The following is a 21754-nucleotide window of genomic DNA, read 5'->3' as shown; positions in this document are numbered from 1 at the left end:
TTCAGTGTTTGGCTGCGGATGTACCTTAGAGAGGCCTTCCCTGACCAAAGGCCCGCTTGTGTCTCTCTCATACCCTTCTGAGATGCTGGGACTCAGTCTTTTCTTTTTTTCCATTAGTGAAGTTGGATTGGAACTTGTCAACCTGGTTGGATAGTCCTCACGGGAGGCCACTTAGTTGCACAATATTAACATACCTGTGCCTGTCTGGAAGCTGTTTACATGAATGCTGCAGGAGGTGAGCCATGCCCTGCCTTGGAGTCTCGGTGAGAACATTAACTAATTTGGCCAGACCTCCAGGCCCTGTTGTTCTTCTATCTCCATGTTAGGGAAGACTTGCTTGCTTATTCCTTATCTCACCCCTACCCACCCACCTTGGGGAGGGAGGGAGGGAGAAGACCTATACATTTCTTTCTTATGATGCTAGTCTCCTCTCACAGCGAGATACGCCCACTGGTAAACCATTTCTTTTAGGACAGCCTTGATTGCTCCAGGCTGTGCTTAACCTGTCACATAATAGGGGTGAGAATTTTGGATAGAGGAAATGCCCAACAATGTATTGTAACATCCTTGTAAGCAGCGTTTGCTATTGAGGCATTATTTATGCCAGATATAATAAGTGGATTTTAAGTGTTAGCTTATATTTTAGTGTTTACATTTTATGATTAGAATGTTTGGAGCTAGGTAGAAAAATATAGCAAATACAGGGTGTATTTATATTATATAATAAACTGGGAAATCTGTTTTCATATAATATTTTATTAGTTCTTAGAGAATTTAATATAATGAATTTTGATCATATTGCCTGTCCTCTAGTCCCCTTAACTCCGCTCAGATTCAGCTTCCCTGACCCTTCTCTCCCTTTCCCTCTTTCCCTCACTCTCTCCTTTCCCCTTCCTTCTTTCTCTCCCCTCTCCCTCTCTCATCTCCTTCTCCTCTGTCTCTCTCTTAGTGACTCTCTTGAGTCCAATTTATGGGACTCATATACTCATGGGTGTAGGGCCATCCACTAGAGTGTGGTTGGCCACAGTCCTAAAGAAAACGAACTCTCTTCCAGAAGCCTTCAACTGTCAATAGCCCATCAGTCAAGGGTGGGAGCTTTTGAGCCCCTTGCCCCTAGGCAATATCTCATCATAGGAATTTTTTTTACTGTCTGATTTCTATAGTGTCCTCTTGTGATGCGCTTACATGTATTTGCATATTTTATCCTTACTGTGATTGCATGGAGTTCTTGTTGATATCCCCCACCTTGCCAGTAAGGAAGACAAGATCCAAAATCTCCTTGATGTGAGCAGTAGAATTCAGATTTAAGAGCAGCTCTCTGTACCCTCAAGGTAATGAACTTGTCATCCCTCACCTATGCATATACATCCTTGCCCTATGTGTCTTCTTGTATAATTGGTAATAAAAGGTGACTATAAAAGCAAAAGCCCACCTATTCTTTCTACTTTGTAAATGGCCTCTGAAGACAGAGCCAAAGATGAAGCACCCACCTCTGTCCCTCCACATCTCCTCCAGACTCCTCCTCTCTATCGTCTGTGATACTGCCACAGATGATCCGGAAGAAAGATTCCCAGGCATTCCCACAGAAACAGAACTCTGAGCCAGTCCTTGGGAAAAAAACAAAGTCGTTGCTGGATTTGTTTTTCTTGGTTGATTTATTTGACAGGGACCCATTTTATAGATGATATTTGGAGTTTCAAAACCCTTTTCATCTGCAAAGGTCTCTCTCAGAAGCCGAAGGAGAAAGAGAAGAGAGGTGTATGTATGTGATCTCCGATGCAATGCTTTCTGGCCCCTGAGCCCTGCCTTTAGATTTCTCTCGGACCCCGGAGATCACACAGGTTGAGGATCAAGGTCGGGAGAGCGCTAAATCCCATCCAACAGGACTCTGATTTGCACTGATCCCTAAAGGAACATCTCTATCACTTTTCTTTGACATGGTAGGACATCTCCCTGCTAAACCCATCTAGCAAGAGCTCATGAATTATTCAGTCTCTAAGAAGACATCTTTTGGTAAGATGAGGTGTTACAACCAGCCAACAAAAGGAACTGTTCCTGTTCTGGCTGGCTGCCTATTCAATCACTTGCATGGTTCTTCTGAAGACATCCTATTCCAAGACATCCTTTCTGCAGATCTCAGGCAACAAGTCAGCCTTGAAAGCATCCTTTATCCTGGCACATAGCATGTCAGATGCAATCAGAATGGGCACGGAGCTCCCTGGGAACTCCCCCCTGGTTTCACATGTGTTTCAGCTATGGGAAAGACACATGCATAAAACATTCAGGCTGAATATACAATTGCTTTTAATAACCCATGCAGCTAAATTTATTGGATCACACTGCCCCTTTGAACTGGGGTATGGAATTTTCCATGTAGCTCAGTATCTCCTGTGAGAGGCAGACCCTGCCATTTCGGCTGTTGGTCTCTGTGTATGAGTTCCCAGGCTTTGGCTGTTTTGTTAAGAACTGCTTGTGATCAGGTTGACTGGGGGTTTGCGACACTATTCTTCTGTTAGGGTGACAGTGGCTGCAGCACTCGTCCTTGAGCCAGTCCTCTGCCTGCACATGAACACTCTGGGTGTGAGTCTCCAGACTTCCCCCAGAGAACCATAAGGCAGAATCCCCCATCACTTTTTACCATCCTGCTTGTTTTTGCTAAAAGTAAGTTGTGGCTTAACTTTGTTTCCTTACACCCTGCTGCTTAAATCAAGAAGATCAGAGCAAAGATGTTTACATGGTAGCTTCCAAGTCTCAAAGCCTAGATATGAGGGAAATTTGTTTGCTTAGATCCTCTCCCCCACCCCTTATTCATCACCATCCTGATAAATAATTGTCACCAGAGATCAAATCAATAATCAGCAAATTGATAGTGAACATCTGTTGAACACAAGATTTCTTGTTGGCAACAGTGGAAAAGAAAAAGTCACAGTGTTCTATCCACGTCTGTGTTACTGATTATTTTTTTCTCAATCTCTGAGGTGTGACACACTACACAAGTGTGTGGTATTTCCTTTCTGTATGAATTGTGTGTGTGTGTGTGTGCTCGTGTGTGAGTTTCAGGTGTGTGTTAAATAAAGAACTCTTAAGTGTATAGCCTGCCAGGTACCTTTGTTTACATTGAGGCTACACTCGATGTTTTTATGAAAACTCAAAAATGCAAGTTAATTTCCATGCCTGTGTTTTATTTATTTATCAATTAAATAATCTAGATGATACTGAAGAGTGATAACAAGATGATATGTGCATGATTAAAACTCCCTACACGGCCATCCTAAGTGTACTTAAACATACATTCCCCCAGAAGCAAGTCAGCTTATTATTCAGGGACGTAAGCCAAGAGCCTTTGAGTATTTGACAATACCTGGTCATTAGCTTGCACGGCTCACCACACAGCCGAGCCATAATGGACTTTTAATGAAATCGCTCTCACATGTCCTTGTGGGTGCGCACCATAGTAACATTAAAATATAACCCACACCCCTACAACCTTGACTCTCAGGGTGAGCAGACGATATGGAGAAAGAAAAAGCTTCCCACTGAACTGTATACAGCCCACTGTGTTATCCTTGAGAGGGAGACACCCAAAACGTGACAAAATGCAGATGTGTCACTGGGAGCTGGTAGGTCGAGGCCTAAGAAGCAATAGAGCTAGAAAGAAATCTGAAGGTACAGGGACTGCTGATTTAATATGCCACAGCCCTGGGGGAGAGTGTTAGTGGCCACCGGTGCCTGCAATCGAAGCAGCCATCAAACCCCCACGTGCCCCTCTGAGGAGCCTTAAACCCATTCAGATGTGTAATGAATGCGGTGCTGATAATTTGTGGGCTCTCTGATTTTTCTCTGAGTTAAGTGGTCTTTACGTCCCAACTCTGCCTGTGCTGAACAGTGATACAGTGTATCCACCGTTCCGCCGGGTTTATTGGCCACTCACAGAAAGGCAGCCTGTTGAATGGGAAGAAGTATATAAACAAAACGGCCTGATCAGAGGGGAAGCGCTAGTTTTCCTAGCCATACTCACTCTGAGTCATCCTGTTTTCTTCTGGGAGCGTGGGCCAGGTCTCTGAACCTGCCTGTGTGATTTGCTTTTGTCCTTACGGTTTTTACAAGAGCTTAAGTTTGATTACATAAGGAAGCCACCAGCTAGCACATGGGGACCTGGGTCCCAAGGAGAAAGCACTGGCTGAAATCGTGGCCCCTTGGAGTGCCTAGGGCCAGAGCACTTGTTCTGGAGATTACAGCCATCTCTAGTAAGAACAAGCCTAAGGGGGTGTGCATCAGTACCAAAGTACATTCTCACTAGAAGCCAGGTGAGTATTTAAAGCAAGACTGAGACATGGAAGCAGGAGCTGATAAAGGCCCAGAGAGCAGAAGGAAGAAGATGGGCATGGTAGAAGTGAGAAAGGGCCACTGTGTCTGTCCCAAAGGGTGCTGTCGCATGTCATTTGATACCTGTGCCATGCTTTAAGGAACCGAATCAATTTGATGGGCTAGCTTGGAGTAGGCAGGTGACAGGTCATATTTCTCTCTCCTAGTATGCATGTTTTTAATTGTCTATGTTGACTACTGTGCACGTTGAAAAAGAAAGCATATTATTGCCTATTCATGGTGCAAGGCTGGCAAGGATTAGAAGTCAGTAAAAACTATGAAAACACCATTCACTTATCTGCATCCTGGTTTCTCCTTTCAAAATTACCCAGTAGCTCCTTTCTGTTATGTGCAACCAAGAAGGTATTTTCTTATACAAACGAGAGAAAAGAAGAAGCAGAGGGGAAGGGCCTGGGAGGAAGAGCAAGAGAGGGAGTGAAGAAAGATAAGGGAGAGGGAGCCTGTGTGTAAGAAAGGATAAAGGGAGAGGGAAGGGAGAGAAGAAGCAATGGATATATCATCTCCATTCAGAGTCAGCCTCAGCCATGAGCCTAGAGAATAATCATTGTTTTGGTAGGCTGGAAGAAAGTAGAAAAGTCCCACAGCTGAGAAATACATCCCCTGCCTCCCGCAGTGCTTGTCCAGGATCCAGGATGCTTTAAACACTTTGAGACTATTCTTTTAAGAGTGTGGGGGTGGGGGTGGGGGTGGGGGTGGGGGTGGGAGGTGGGCTGGAGAGATGGCTCAGTGGTTAAGAACACTGACTGCTCTTCCTAAGGTCCTGAGTTCAAATCCCAGCAACCACATGGTGGCTCACAACCATCTGACACTCTCTTCTGAAGTGTCTAAAGACAGATACAGTGTACTTACATATAATAAATAAATCTTTTAAAAAAAAGAAGTACTTGAGCTGGTCAGTGGTGGTGCATGCCTTTAATATCCCAGTACTTGGGAGGTAGAGGCAGGCAGATTTCTGAGTTTAAGGCCAGCCTGGTCTACAAAGTGAGTTCCAGGACAGCCAGGGCTATACAGAGAAAAAATGTGTGTGTGTGTGTGTGTGTGTGTGTGTGTGTGTGTGTATTAAATAAACCTCCAATTTACAACTTTCCTTGCCTCTGTTTAGGACCTGGTCTGTAGTGAGGAGAACTTGTTTACTCTGGGTTGATTTTAGTAATCATCTTTTTTGTGTGGCCCTCATGGAACTGCTGGCCACAGAGGGTACCAGTGTATCCACAACAGTGTGAGTGCCCCCACAGGGCTGGGAGCCTAATGTTCACATCAGGAGAGGTACAACATGGGTGAGGATGATGCTCAGACATGCATGGCTGATGTGGGCTGGCTGAGGACCTCTGCCAGACAATTGCTTGGGCCTCTGGAACAGAAGCTCATAGCATATAAGGTTAATCCTGAAGCACACAGAGCAGTACACTGAAGGGAAATAGGTAGGGACATAACAGGGTCTTACAAGGCTCTCAGAGTGGAGGAGGGGAAGCCACACAGCAAACAGGCAGCTCTCATAGTGCACTGTTGTTGGCCAATGCCTATGTGTAATACTGTCATAATACATTCATAAACTGCCTGTCATCTCATTAAGAAGCCACTGAGTGGGCCCAGGAATCCCACCATGGAAATTCATCCCCACTCAGTCTTCTCTGGGCAGCACAGGTGACCTTCACATACCAGCCAGCCAGCCAACAAGTGATCTTGGTCATTAAGATACAGATGTAGGAATTTTGAAGGGGAATGCATTGAATCTGTAGATTGCTTTTGGCAAAATGACCATTCTTACTATATTAATCCTTCCAATCCACAAACATAGGAGATCGTTCCATCTTTTGAGGTCTTCTTTGATTTCCTTCTTCAGAGACTTGAAATTCTTCTTTTTTTTTTTTTTTATAAATTAAGCTTAACTATTTTTTTAAAAGACTTATTTATTGATTATATGTAAGTACACTGTAGCTGTCTTCAGACACTCCAGAAGAGGGTGTCAGATCTCGTTACGGATGGTTGTGAGCCACCATGTGGTTGCTGGGATTTGAACTCTGGACCTTCAGAAGAGCAGTCCGGTGCTCTTACCCACTGAGCCATCTCACCAGCCCGAGACTTGAAATTCTTGTCCTACAGATCTTTCACTTGTTTGGTTAGAGTCACACCAAGATATTTTATAGTTTGTGACTATTGCGAAGGGTGTTATTTCCCTGGTTTCTTTCTCAGCTCATTTATCCTTTGAGTATAGGAAGGTTACTGATTTATTTGAGTTAATTTTATATCTGGCCAATTTACTGAAGTTGTTTATCAGCTGTAGGAGGTTTCTGGTGGAATTTTGGGGGTCACTTAATTATACTATCATATCATCTGTGATATTTTGACTTCTTACTTTCCAATTTGTATCCCTTTAACCTCCTTTTGTTGTCTAATTGCTCTGGCTAGAACTTCAAGTGCTATATTGAATAGGTAGGGAGAGAGTGAGCAACCTTGTCTAGTCCCTGATTTTAGTGGAATTGCTACAAGTTTTCTCCATTTAGTTTAGTGTTGCCTACTGTTTTGCTGTATATTGCTCTAACTATGTTTAGGTATGGGCCTTGAATTCCTGATCTTTCCAAGACTTTTAGCATGAAGGGATGCTGAGTTTTGTCAAATGCTTTTTCAGCATCTAATGAAATGATCATGGGGTTTTGTTCTTTGAGTTTGTTTATGTAGTGGATTACATTGATGGATTTCTGTATATTGAACCATCCCTGCATCCTTGGGATGAAGCCTACTTGACCGTAGTGAATGAAAGTTTTGATGTGTTCTTAGATATAGTTGAGAATTTTATTGAGTATTTTTGCATAGATATTTATAAGGTAAATTGGTCTGAATTTCTTTTTCTTTGTTGGGTCTTTGTGTGGTTGTGGTATTTGTGTAGCTGTGGCTTCATAGAATGAATTGGGTAGTGTTCCTTCTGTTTCTATTTTGTGGAATAGTTTGAAGGGTATTATTATTAATCAATTCTTCATAGAGTTAGAAAGAGCAATCCTCAAGTTCATTTTGAATAACCAAAAACCCAGGATAACAAAAACTATTCTCAACAATAAAAGAACTTCTGGGGTGATCACCATCTCTGACCTCAAGCTTTACTTCAAAGCAATAGTAATAAAACCCTGCATGGTGTTGGTACAGTGACAGGCAGTTAGATTAGTGTAATAGAAATGAAGACCCAGAAATGAACCCACACACCTATGGTCACTTCATCTTTGACAAAGGAGCTAAAACCATCCAGTGGAAAAAAAGATAGCATTTTTAACAAATGGTACTGGTTTAACTGGTGGTCTGTTGGGGTTAGCCTGCGGCTCCCATGTCCGGGTTCGAGCCTGGAAGGCATCTTGGAATCTGGAAGAAAAGAGGGAGCCTAGGTGGGTTGAGAAATAATGGAACCAAGACAACTAGTCTGCTCAAGGTTCAAATGTTTAATGGCAGACACGCTTTATAAAAGAGGGGGGAAAGTCCATTCCCGCCAATTCATCCTTGGAGCCCAGCTGCAGGTGACCACTTGTAGGCTCCGGAACAGCTAGGCAGCAGGGCAGTGGCAGAACAATAGTGATCCAGGGAGGCAGGCTCCACCCCAGGTGATCTCCTTAGTGGCAACAAAGTCAAGCCTGGCTCAGCCTGCTTCAGGCTTATGGGAGGCTATGGTGGTCAACACATAGAAGAATGCAAATTGATCCATTCTTATCTCCCTGTACAAAGCTCAAGTCCAAGTAGATCAAGGACTTCCACATAAAACTAGATACAGTGAATCTAACAGAAGAGAAAGTGTGGAAAAGTCTTGAACACATGGGGATGGGGGAAATTCCTGAACAGAACACCAATGGCTTGTGCTCTAAGATCAAGAAAGGACAAATGGGAACTCATAAAGTTGCAAATCTTCAGTAAGGCAAAGGACACTGTCAATAGGACAAAGTGGCAAACAACAGGTTGGAAAAAGATCTTTACTAATATATGGCTAATATCCAATATATACACAGAACTCAAGAAGCTAGACTCCAAAGAAACAAATAACCCTATTAAAGATGTGGAACAGAGCTAAACAGAGAATTCTCAACTGAGGAAATTCAAATGGCTGAGAAGCACCTAATGAAATGTTCAACATCCTTAATCATCAGGGAAATACAAATCAAAACAACCCTGAGGTTCCACCTCATACAAGTCAGAATGGCTAAAATCAAAAACACAGGTGACAGCAGATTCTGGTAAGGATGTGGAGAAAGAGGAACAGTCCTTCATTGCTGGTAGGATTGCAAGCTGGTACAACCACTCTGGAAACCCGACTGGTGGTCCCTCAGAAAATGAGACATAGTACTACCTGAGGACCCAGCTATACCACTCCTGAATATATACCCAGAAGATGTTCCAACATGTAATAAGGACACATGCTCCACTATGTTCGTAGCAGCCATATTTGTAATAGCCACAAGCTGGAAAGAACCCAGATGTCCCTCAACAGAGGAATGGATACAAAAAATGTGGTACATTTACACAATGGAATACTACTAAGCTATTAGAAACAATGCCTTCATGAAATTTGAAGGCAAATGGATGGAACTTGGAAGTATCCTCCTGAGTGAGGTAACTCAGTCACAAAAGAACACATGGTATGCACTCACTTATAAGTGGATATTAGCCATCCCATATACAGTCACCAAACCCCGGACACTATTGTGGAGGCTGGAAAGTACTTGCTGGCTGGAAAGTATGTGCCTGATATCATTGTCTCCTGAGAGGCTCTGACAGAGCCTGACAAATACAAAGGCAGATGCTGGTAGCCAACCATTGGACTGAGCGTGGGGTCCCAGATGGAGGAGTTGGAGAAGGGACTGAGGAGCTAAGGGGGTTTGCAACCCCATGGAGGGAGCATCAGTATCAATAGGCCAGCCCCTCCCCCCCTGAGCTCCCTGGAACTGGACCACCAACCAAAGGGTACAACACATGGAGTAACCCATGGCTCTGGCTGCATATGTGACAGAGGATGGCCTTGTTGGACATCAGTGGGAGGAGAGGCCTTGGTCCTGTGGCTGTTTGATGCCCCAGTGTAGGGCAATGCCAGGGTGGGAGGACAGGAATGGGTAGGTGGGGGAGCACCCTCATAGAGGCAGGGGGAGGGGGGGTGGCATAGGGGGTTCCGGAGGGGAGGTCTGGGAAGGGGAAAACATTTGAAATGTAAATAAAGAAAATATCCAATAAGAAAAAAATACAGATGTCAGGAAGAACACCGTGTATGCCATTAAGTAGCATTATGAATTGTGGGTAGTGTCTTCAGCTCTCAGAGCCTTGGCTTTTCTCAGCTATTGATGAACTGATGGGGTCTGGACCTTGTACAGAGTTGGGGGGAGGATTAAATCAGCTAAAACTTGTAAATCAGGGAGCTAGTGCCATGGTGTGGGAGGCTCCCCAGAATCTTGCTGCCCCTGCTCCTGGGTCTCTGCAGTATGTGCCAGCACCTCTACTGGGGGTGGGGGTCAGTGGTGCTCTGGGGTGGTCTTTCTTTCCCAGTTCTTCTGGTCCTGAGCCTCTGCCAGGCAGGCCTGCAGAGACACTCTTCCTTAATGCCCCTGTCCTCAGGGAATGGGTCCTAAGGCTGCAGCCCTTATGTTTGCTGATCTTATCGGAAGAGTGATTGGAGCCTGTTTCACTATTGATGTTGGCTCTGAGCCTAATCTTACTGTCCTGAACTGCAGTCCATGAGGGTGGGCCAGATGTAGTTCTGGTGCTCCGAGGGCTGGAGGCTCCCGAGCATGGGGAGATAAATCACTGTTCCTGGAGAGGATCCTGCATTAGCGGAAGCCTCCTCTCCTCTTAATTTTTACTGATTTCATCCCTTTATGAATGGCTTGTTACCTAAAGAGTAGCCAAGTGGACCATTATTCTGCCTCTGGCTTTGAGCACCATGTTTTCAATAACCATCACTAGCATCAACTCAACACTTAGCAGCTGCACGCCTGTGCTAACTACTTCCATATGCACAAGGACGCCTCAGAACTGCCCAGCGCAGTAGCTCTCTTCCTTCCCATTTACCCAGATGAAGAATGGAGGCCTAGAAAGCTTCAATCATTGCCTGAGCTCAGAGAACCAGTAGATGCACAACCGGAACTAAACAGTCTGTCCGCAGTGGCTCTAACCCGAAATCCCAAACGTTCACATGAGTCACCTGGAGATGTGGTTGACAGACAGATCCAGTGCAGCTGAGACATGGCCTGAGTATTTGTGTATATGTGCATGCGTACCCATGGAGAACAGAGGACAACTCCAAGTCTCCCACGCACGCACGCACGCACGCACGCACGCACGCACGCACATGCATATTTCCTTCTCCCTTTCGTCTTATCTTACAAGGTCTCTTTTTAGCTTGGAACTTGCCATGCAGAGCTCACCATGTAGGCTAGATTAGTTTAGGCTCTCAGGCCAGTGAATTCTGAGTGGATCCTCTCTCTGTCTCTGTCTCTCTCTCCCCCATTCTCTCCCTCCCCCTCTCTCTCAGCACTGGGACTACAAGCACACACCACTGAGCCATCCCCTCCCTCTTTCACATGTATTCTGGGGATTGATTTCAAGTCCCTGGGCCTGCAAGGCAAGGGAACCATCTCTCCAGTCCATCATGCATTTCCCACACCCTTCTGTCCGATGCCAGTGATGCTGGTCTCCAGATCACTGGCTGACAGAGCTATACCGGGAAACTGAACAGCTCTGGCTGGCTTGGTTAGTCAGCTGTCTGCCTGATTGGTTCAGACTAGAGTATCTTTGCATCATGGCCTCCCAAAAGCTAGAGAAAAAGACCAAGCTCTGTGAGCCACTTAGTAACCTCCGTTAGTCTTTATGTGACAGCTGTTACAAGAGGGTTGCAACATTGCTGCCTCTCTCCTTTCCTTCCATCTTCTTTGCAGCTCAAGGCGTTTCCTCAGAGCAAACACTAATTCTGTGTCTACTTTCATTAGCTCCAGCCTGTGCTTAGGGCGGGTGATCCAGGCCAACTGTGTTCCGTCTGCCTTCAGAGCTCCACGTCACTGACCACAGTGTTACCACTTCTCGGCTGTGTGGCTTTGTGGCAGCTTACTCAGCTCACTCGACCCCATATGACCCATAGGAAGCCATGTTTTTATTTATAAGTGAGGGTCATTGCAGGAGTCACACCCCAAGGATGTCACACGTGTGAGATGGGGCCTCGTAACATCGGCCGATAGCAGGTGCACAATATTCTTTTCTGAAGTTGCAGGTAAGTTAAATCTAGCTACCTTAGCTTGCCATACCAGGTCTTCCTTCCGTCCATTTACGTGGCACTCATGAGTCCCCTCAATGGCACTTGTGCTGGTTGGTTGTAGCTGTCAATTAGACACAATCTAGAGGCACCTGGGAAGTCGGATTCTCAGTGAAGGATTGTTCAGATGAGGGTGTCTTAAGGGCATATCTAAGGGGGGGTTGTCTTAATTACTCTGTTGGATGTTGGAAGACCCACTGTGGGTGGAGTCATTCCCTAGCACTGCATCCTATGCTGTATAAGAACAGGAAAGGAGGATGAACAGTAGGCATTCATTCTCCCTCTGCTCTTGAATCTAGATTTATTGTCAAGAACCTGCCCTAACTTCCACCCCTGATGGACTGTAACCTGGTTTTGAAAGCAAAATGGACACATTGTCCCTTAAAGTTATTTTTTGCCAGGTTATTCTATCAGAGCAATGAATGAGAAACTAGGACAGTGCTCTCTGTTGCAACCATGGCACTGCTCAGACACTGTTCTATTTTTAACACTATACTTCTCTGCTGCCAAACTCCTATCCAATCTTCAAAGCCCAACATCAATATTGCCTCTTCCACTCAACCATTACAAGCCTCACATCTGAGGATAATTCTGTTCTAGGAGACTCTTGTGTAGCGCCGACTCACGTCGCTTCGCTCGCATTAATAAAACTTCCTTCACCACAGGAAATGTTAGTCTCCTGATCCATGCACTTGAGCATCTTGTCTTTACGGAGTGCACCACTGTCTGACAGAACTTTCTACAGTTCGAGGGGTAGCCAGTCCAGTATAATTGCCACTCACCATGTGTAGCTATTGAGGACTGAAGATGTGGCCAGCGTAGCCAAAGGGATGAATTAGAGATTTTATTTCATTTGAGTTAACTTAAGTAGCCACCACATGTGGTCAGTGCATAGTGTATTGGACAGTGCAGAGGGTTGTTGATCAAAGAGTCCAAAGGAATGAATGGAAAATAACAGTTGTAACAAGCACCATGTGGGGAGGCCTAGCTGCCAGAAGGCATCCTGGGTTTGATTTGATGTGGTAGGAGTGCTGGTTGGGGAGAACTTTCCTGAGGTAGTGATGCGGGTATTAAAAACATTGTGTAAAGGCTTAAGGGTATACACACAGAGCACATGCAAATGGCCTGTGGTAGAATGGAGCATGGCTTATGAATCGACGGACCTCCAAGTCAGTCCAGAGGCAACACCACTCCTCGGTGCCTTCTCTGCTCTTTGAACCTTCTAAAGCCTTTCCCATTCCACTGTGCAGTAGGCAGGCTTGGGGCAGGTCCATGCTGAAGCGTCACTTCTTTACAAAATACTTGGCTGAAGAATGAGACACAGTAACATCGCTTCCTTCCATCCCCAGTAAGGGATCATGGCTGTTTTGTTTTAAGCATTCTTTACCCTGTGGCTCAGCTTGTAATCTTCCCTTTTTTGTAGCTCAGCTTGTAATCTTCACTTTCTTTCTGACTGTGGGTGATATTCTGGATTTATTCTGAAGGAGCTGTGCCCTCAGGTAGGTGCCAGGTCCACCTTCCAGACCATGTTCCATTCACGGGTTCATTTGTTCAGTAAACTTGTATAATGCTTTTAGCACGCAGAAGGTTTGGGGGGGCATGGTTGTACCTCAGAGAAAAAAAAAGTATACTGCCCTGCCCCTGGAGGTGTGTTGTGTTGCTTGTGTAGCTGCTGTGTGACATGTGTGTCAATAGGTGGCAGAAAGAAGTGAGGCTATGTCTGTGCTCTGCTTTGACTTATGAACATCTGAATGAATAGTAACCTAACACTTCCTGGAAAAAAAAGAAAGGAAAGCAAGCCTGAGATGACCATCAGTCCAGCTCCAGGGGGCCCAGACAGGGAGTTAACTTGAGACCACCACTAGTCTGGCACTAGGCATAGCTTGCTCCAAAATGGGGAGCAAGCCAGAGACTAGAAGAATCCTGCCTGAGACTACAGGTCCCAGTAGGAGTGAGCCTGAAACAGACAACCATCACAGGGGGCCACTTGGGCAGCTGGGTGAGGAGCAAGCCTGAGACAACCACCAGACAGGCGCCATGGGGCTCAAACATGGAGCTAGCCTGAGATGACTAGTCCCCATGCTTCAAATGAAGGCCTGGGGGCGTGTGTAGACCATGTCTGATATGACCCCTGCCAGGCACCATAATACACAAGCAGATCATAGCACTCCTGAGACCACACCTGAGACAATCCCAAGCATTCAGAGACCCTGGGTACCACTGAGCGGAGCAAGTAAGTTGTTGAGAAACAGAAGGATGTGGCACAATGAAGGGAGGCAGAACTGGAGTGGTGAGGAACAGCCTGATTCAAGTAGCTGATACCACCAGAACCATGGTGGAGTCCTGGCCTGTGCTGCCACTGGGCGTCACTTCTGGCATCATGGACCTGCAACAGCAGGGGTCTGTTACCACCAATGGCCAGGTGAACATCACTGGTTTAGGCTGCCCCCCAGGGACACAAAGCTGGCACCACCCATCACCTTGGCATCCTGGGAGAGCTGGACCTGAAGGAATGGGAACAGGAGAGCTGACGTCGTCCCTAGCCAGCAATAGTGCTTGGGAGTGCAGAGCCCCACACACTGCAGGAGTTTCCAGTGAGCTGGCTTGAGGGCATGAGTATGGGAGAGCCAGTCCTGCCTCTTGTCTGCTGTGTGGTGGTGGTGGTAGGCAGGGAGAGATCCCCTTTCCTGCCTCTTGCCTTCACCATTAGTGGCCGGCAGGAGAGCTAGTCTGGCCCCTCACCTGCTGCAAGCAGATCCTGCACCTCACCTGGGCAGCACAGTAGAGCTGGCCCTGATGACAGGGGCATCTGCTAAGCGATGGAATTACAAGGGGCAGACCTCCCCCAGACCCCCATGCCTTGCCATCCATGGCAGGCAGAAGAGCTGACCCTGGGGTCCTGAGGTCGAGGAGAGTGGGAGAACTGGCCATGTCCCTCAGTAGATGCAACTTGAGGGAGCGGGCTCTGCACCTCACCTGGGCATCAGGGTAGAACTGTCCCTGCATTCAGGGTGGGGGATGGGGGTTGCTGGTGAACCTGCCCCAAGGGCATGAGAATAGGAAAGCCAGTAGGCTAACCATCTCAGATACCTCTCAGACCAAGATCGGGGGCTTTGAATTGGCCCAACCCAACTTGTACCCCACCAACGAACCTCTGCCTCCAGAGGCATGAAGGGTGGGTTCTACCCATCCAAGACTGCAGAGTTTCCATGACACAGAGCAACAACAGGATGTCTGAGAGGAGCCCTGGTGAGGATGGAGTAGCAGAAGCCTGAGGCCTCTTAGGAAACTAACAAGCCATTGCAATGAACAGTTAGCACCAAAATGTGTGGACAAAAGGGCATACTGTGGGACATACTGTTTCACAAGCTTCCACAAGGAGATTTTATTTTTCCTTGGTTCTCTGCTGGGAGAAGGTTGCCGGGGTGGAGGGTGGGTATGAGGGGATGGGAAGATGAGTGGGATCGGGTGCATGATGTGAAACTTGCAAAGAACAAATGAAAAGGGTTTGTTTGTTTGTTTGGGTTTTTTTTTTTGGTTTGTTTGTTTTTGCTTTTTTTGCATTCCTCAGAGATCTACAGTCTTTTCATAAAAAGAAACAGAAATTTTCTTGTTTACAAAGAGCTTGTCCCTATACCAGTTCCCCTTATACCCTGGGCTCACAAAAAAAAAAAAAAAAAAAAAACCAAAAAAAAAAACAACAACTACTCAAAGTCTTGTCCAAATGAGTTGTCATTAAAGAATGAAAGCCAGATGTTATTTTAGTGAAGAATAACTATGTGGCCATGCTGCAGACTGAACCTGGGGTCTCCATGGATAGTTTCCACGTGCGTTGGTAGCTGGACTTCCAGGTGATGGTGGCGGCTCAAATTCTTAGTCTTTTTATCTGCAACACAACATACATACATAGAAGGTTAAGAAGCTACTAATGACCAAGCCATGACCCTTGCCACAGCAGGACTCAGTCATACAAGTAAGTCACACTTAGACCTTCTCGGTGACCTGCCGTGGCCTTGGAGTTCAGGCTAGAGAGCCCAGACCATGTGACAGAAGGCGAGAAAAGGACAGGTTCAGACCAAAGCTGCCTCCAGCTCCTCAGTGAGAGATCTGCTTTTGTTGGGAGCCCTCCCACCCTCTCAGTAGCATACTTCAGATAACCATCTACGAATTAAAGATGAAATCCGGCCTTGGAGTGAAGAGTGGCCCTTTGGGGGTTAGCGTTACAGCCTTCTCTACCCCACGGCTGATTCAATGGCCAGCTTTCAGGCCAAAGGAAGTGTTTTCTATAATTGGCTAAATCTCTGTCGGAAGGCTGCTGAGCCTGCTACTGCTTCAGTCATAACACTGCTCATCTGTCAGATTTTTCTCAAGCTTTGAAACTTTTGGATACAATCTATTGTCCACTGACTTTTGGGATGAGGTTTTCTGGTATCAGATGTTCCTTAGAGGGCTGGCTTTCCAGTTCTCATGCCAGTAGAACTGGCCCCTTGATGTAGGGGTTGCAGGTGAGCTAGCCCTAAAGACATGAGGGCAGGACAGCCAGTCTTGCCTCTTGTCTGCTGCGAGTGGCACTTCCAGGGAGAGGACCCTCCCCCCCCCCAAATCCATCCCTTGCCGTCCATGGCAGGCAGAAGAGCTGGCCCTGGGATCCTGAGAGTGAGGAGAGTGGGAGAATTCGCCATGTTCCTCACTAGATGCATCTTGGGGAAATGGGCTCTGCACCTCACCTGGGCAGCTGGGTAGAGCTGCCCCTGCTTGTGGGGTGGGGATGAGAAGGAAGAAGTGGTGGAATGGAACTCAGAGGCAGGGGGGGGGGCAGGCAGAGATGAACCCAGTGGACAGAGGCTGCAGCATCACCCTGGAGATGGGTGACTCTCCAGGGTGAGTAAGGCAGGTTTGCACAGGTGTCCTACCCCAGGCTGAGGTCCTGGCTCATGGGCCAAGCCAGAAAAGGCTAGCCATGAAGTCCTGTGGGAACAGCCCAGCCAAGGAGCTAGTTCCAAGCACCTGAAGTGCCTCTAGGGCAGTGGCTCTCAGCCTTTCTGATGCTGTGGTCCTTAAGTCGTTTCTCCTGAGATGACCTCCAACCAAAAAACTATTTAGCTGCTACTTTGTAACTGTAATCTTTCTACTGCTATGGATTATGTAAATATTTTCTTTGGAGATAGAGGTTTGCCAAAGGGGCCCCGACCCACAGGTTGAGAGAACCACTGCTCTAAGGCCAGGCTTAAGCCTACCTGTGAGGAAACTCTCTGAGGTTTCTTCCTGTGTAAACTAAAAACAATAGTAGTTTGTAGTTCCTCTCTCCCTCATTTTGATCAGATTTTATAAGCAAACTATATTATTTAAAAGTCCTGAAAGAAAATAGGTAAAAATACTACCCACCAAAATTAACCTAAGCCAAAATCTATACAAGGCAACAAACTTGTATACAGAGTAAGCATTCAGGATAAAAGCTACAGGGATTTACATCAAATTTTACACTCTTAGTATCAAATGTATTTTATGTATTTATTCATCACACACACACACAAAAAAAATCCATGATGGATTTGAACTAGATACCAGCTAGAACTAGAGCAACAATTAAGTTTCATCTCCATGTTCCTAACTCAGGTCCATCACCTGCATCTGTCCCCTCCTCATAATCCCCCTGTGCTCAGCTGTCTCCTCATGTTATAGTGAACTCGCCTGTACAGTCGTTTAATCAGCCCTTCTCAACCTATGGGTCACAATCATGGGAAGACACAGATATTTACATTATAATTCATAACAGTAGCAAAATTATAGTTATGAGGCAGCACGAAAATAGTTTCATGGTTGGGGGTGTCACCAAACATGAGGAACTGTATTAACGGGTCATAACATTATGAAGCTTGAGTACTAGTGTTTTGTACACACACACACACACACAGACACACACACACACAGAGACTGGCTAGATTCCACACTTAAGAGAGAACATACAACATATATTTTGTTTCCTTTCTCTGATTATATGATTCCATGTCTCTCCGTTTTAAAAGTGAAATAGATTAATGATTATAACGCCTTTAAGACCAGTACTCAACAAATATGGCTATTAATATTTAAACATGAGAGATCAAGAAAAGACATTTTCTTGTTCATGAGTGTGAACCTGGGAGTTCTTAAATACAAGAACTGTGGTGTCTGTAGCGTTCATCAATTCATATTCGTTCAAGCTTCTCTCCCTTGCTCACGTGCCATCGGTGGACAGAGATGAAGGAGAGCTGCAAACTGCAGCCTGGGAGACAAACCCAGCATGCTGTGTGCTGTTTAAATAAAGTTTTATTCAAACTCAGGCATGCATATTTACATATCGCCTATAACTGCTTTCATGCTTCATGGGCAGAGCCGAGTAGTCATGGCTGACAGCACGGAGCCTGCAAAGCCTAAAGTGGTTACTGCCTGGCTGTCTTTACAGAAATTTTTGCTGGTAATAGCAATAAAGTTTTTAAAAAATGATCACATACTGAGAGCCGAGAGAAGAGTCTGGTGACCATTTTACACACGGTGTCCTTTCAACCAAGACCTAACTAATGCACAGAAGTGAATGAATTGGGAGAGAAGAATATTCCAGACATAGGAACATTTGTAAACTCAGAGAAAATGATAAGGCAGAATAAGTTCACGTGCTAAGTGGGGTTCGCCAGGACTGAGAGCAGAGGACATGTGGTATAGAACTTGCAGATTTTAGGGTTTGTGGGAGCTGCTGAAGGATTTTCACTAGGAAAAGAACATAAGGAGGTTTAAATTGCAGGGGGCTGTCTACAATTGAAAGTATAACTTTACAAACTGAGTGAGAGGCTGGGGAGTGGGACCAGAGGTGAGGAGACCAGAGGAACCCATTTGCACAATGCAGAAGCAGCCAGGACTAGGCATAGCAGCAGAATGAGGAGAAAGGCCTGGTTTCAAGTCAAGGCATGAGGCTGACCTCCAAGCACCTACCAATGGGGCACATGGGAATAACACAGAACAGAGTAGAGCCTTCTGCTGACATGGAAGAACAGATTCAAGATAGAGGAAGTGACCATGTCCATCTGGATGTGGGGTGGGATATCCAAAAGGAAAAGCCCTGGCCACACATGTCCCTCATTCCACAACTTTAATACCACAGGGACTCCTTATTAAATATTGGGTGATACACAGGCCTCTTATTCCCACTCCATCCCTTCTATAGAAATTGGCTCCCTTCCCCTATTGGGCTCCATTGCTCCTCTGTGATGTCATGAACCCCTTTCCAGTTTGCAGACCAGCCAGGTTGTCCCCACTTCCTCCTTTGAGGTTCCTAGACTCTCTTTTGCTTCGTACCCCTAATCTCTTTCAGGCTCTTCAGTGGCCTTTTATAACCACTGCCTTCCGGAGCACCTTCCTTGTGCCCAGTCATTGGGTACCACTGTCTCTGCCATGACTGAGGAACAAACTTCATACTTTTGTCTTCTCCCTTTTGAAGGAGGCTCAACATATTGGCTCTTGCTAGGAGTTTGTGCTTTTTCCTTTTAAGTGATGAGGAGACAGAATTTACTCAGTTGCACCAAGTGGCACATGGTAGATTCTGTGTCCATGGCTTAGTTCTCTTGACACTGGCTTGACAAGGCCTTCACCTGTTCTGCACGTTTTGCTTCACTTCTTGTTCACTTACTCTTATTTTATTGTCAGAGAGAAAGAGAGAGAGAGAGAGATAGTGTGTGTGTGTGTGTGTGTGTGTGTGTGTGTGTGTGTGTGTCTATGTAGCCAGTGAAGCAGGGGAGTAGGTCAGAGGGTGCAGGGCTGGATCTGTAGTTGCAATGGGTAGGAAAGGAATGTTTCTGGGAGAAAGGGAAATTTGAACAGATTTCTGAATAACATAAAAGATGTCACCTATTATAATACAAGAAGGATTGTTGTTGGCCTGAAAGAGAAAGTAGGGAAGATACCCAGGGAAGGATGCAAAGAGGCATGGTTTATGAGAAGGTGTGGGCATGATGAGATGAACTGTGGGGAAATCTGGGTTGGGAGATGGGAAGAACACGTGGAGATGCTTGGTAAGAATTTTGATCCTTATTCTGCGTGAACTGAGTGTCACTGGGGATTTCGAACAAAGTAATGATGTAACATGGGGACAGTTGCTGTAGCAACTAGTGGGAAATGGGATGAAGGAGATAAGAATAGAAGAGAAAGTCCTAAGGCAGCTTTCACCTCTACATCCCCTTTCTCTCCTGTGGTGAGATAGGTCAGCTCTTCCTTCTACCCAAGCATCCCCCAAGCCTCAGAGGCTTATGAAGTATGTGTTCTTTTCCCTCATATTTGGGTCATGGTTTGGGTGAAGAAAACATGGCCCCGAGGGCTGGCTGATTGGAGTTAATAGCAGCCCAGATGAAACACAGTGAGTAATAAACCAAGGGTATGGTTAGGAAAGTAGATTCTCATAACATAGAGGATAGATATCTGCCCAGTTCTTGTGCTGTTTGAGGCTTGTTGTAAAGAATAAAGTGTGTGTGTGTGTGTGTGTGTGTGTGTGTGTGTGTGTGTGTGTGTGTTTTAATCTGGTGACTGAATGATCAAAGGGAGGGTAGAAACCCTGGATTTCAATTAAAAATTTCTACAACAGTCAGGCAACAGGATAGATGCCTTTAAGACTGAGGGCAAGCAGGCAAAAAGCAAAAATTCCTCGTTCTATGTCCTTTTATGTGAACTACTGGGAGGTGTGGCCTAGATTTAGGATGAGTCTTGCCATCTCACATGATCCAGTGAAGAACATTCAAAGGCAAATCTAGATCTTCAGGTTTTAATTGATACCATATGGAGTAAAGTTAGCAATCAAAGTTGGCCATCACATTCCTGGTCTCTTTAGGGCATGTCAGGCCTATACTGTGTGTATAATTATCAACATCATTTGACTATATCTTGGTCCCCATCATCCTCTGAGCCTGGAAGGCCCTACCCTTTTTTCTTTTCCTGTCCTTCAACGATTGGTTCCTTCTTATGTCCCCTCACCTCCAGATAGCCCCTCCCTCTTTCTTTACTTTTACAGTACAAGCCATTGCCCAATTTTATAACTTGACTTGTAATTCATATTTCTTGATCTTACCATTCAGGGTTACAAGTACTTCAAACCCCCCCCTCCTCCTCCAGTCCTCAGACATCCTCCATCTTTCCCTCTCATATAACAAGGGTATTGTTTCTAGAACATTACCTCTTGATGTTTCTGACCTCATGCTTCTACACGCCTCCATTCTCTATTCCTTGGTTCATTCCTCCTTTCCTTTCCAGATGTTAGTCAGAGATTCCTCCTCTATGAAGTCATACGTGTTAGGCTGGTACCCCTGCTCGTCCCCTGCACAAGCTGGGAAACTTCATCTGCCCTCCTTCCCCCAACTCCACCCATGCAGAAAAAAAAAAATTCCCCACCCACTTGGAGAAAACTCCGAGCTAACACGTCATCACTCCTCACCCCTATGCTTCTGGCAACCCACTGGTGAGTGCCCACCCAGGGACTCAGATTTTGATTGTGTCTGAGAACCATCCCAGTTCCTAGCTCGCACATCATCACTCCTTGCCTAAGCTCTATAAAACCCCCTTGGTCTACCCTGGATGTGTGACTTCAATGACCTCTATCTGTGAGATCAGTGAGCCTACTCGAGAGCTGCCTCTTAATAAACCTGCTTTTATTTACTTTTAATCTGCTCTAATCTGGCCTATATCTGCATCACTGAGGGAGAGAGAGAAAATGCCTAGCAATAAGCAGGAGTGCCCAGTCCTTTTGGACAATAGGAAGTTGTCACCTCCATTATTGGGTCACATCCATACCTAGCTGGGTTGATGGGTCCTGTGTGCCACAGATTGGACATGGCAGTGTAACTTCCTTGTCCCAGCTCTCTGGATCTCCTTCTTGGCACAGGTCACATCTGCTCTCCATCTTCAGCAGATCTATTTGCCTTTCTAACCAAACTGCAAGTCCCTTTAGAAAGCGATATTGCTGGATTTGGTGTCTCAGAGCACAACACTGAATAGGTTCTCAATCAACACGGCTTCTTATTTAGTATGCAATTGAATGATTTGAGATTTTCTGTTTCAATGGGAATATAGGTTTTGCCA

At 45.7% G+C, this 21754-nt stretch overlaps 1 protein-coding gene and 1 non-coding gene across 4 annotated transcripts in view; both read left to right on the top strand.

Annotated features, from left to right (window-relative positions):
* Positions 1 to 21754, top strand: part of Slit3 (slit guidance ligand 3) — a 587543-nt gene that overhangs the window by 78636 nt on the left and 487153 nt on the right. The window lies entirely within an intron of this gene.
* Positions 13291 to 13427, top strand: LOC115032697 (small nucleolar RNA SNORA17). Its single transcript, XR_003838325.1, has one exon. It is a non-coding gene; the product is annotated as a small nucleolar RNA SNORA17 (small nucleolar RNA).

This window comes from Mus caroli, unplaced genomic scaffold (assembly GCF_978045245.1).
Source record: "Mus caroli unplaced genomic scaffold, Mus_caroli_1 scaffold_13, whole genome shotgun sequence".
Classification (NCBI taxonomy): Eukaryota; Metazoa; Chordata; class Mammalia; order Rodentia; family Muridae; genus Mus; species Mus caroli.
The sequence above is the reverse complement of the archived record's forward strand: the minus strand, read 5'-3'. Positions and strand labels throughout refer to the sequence as shown.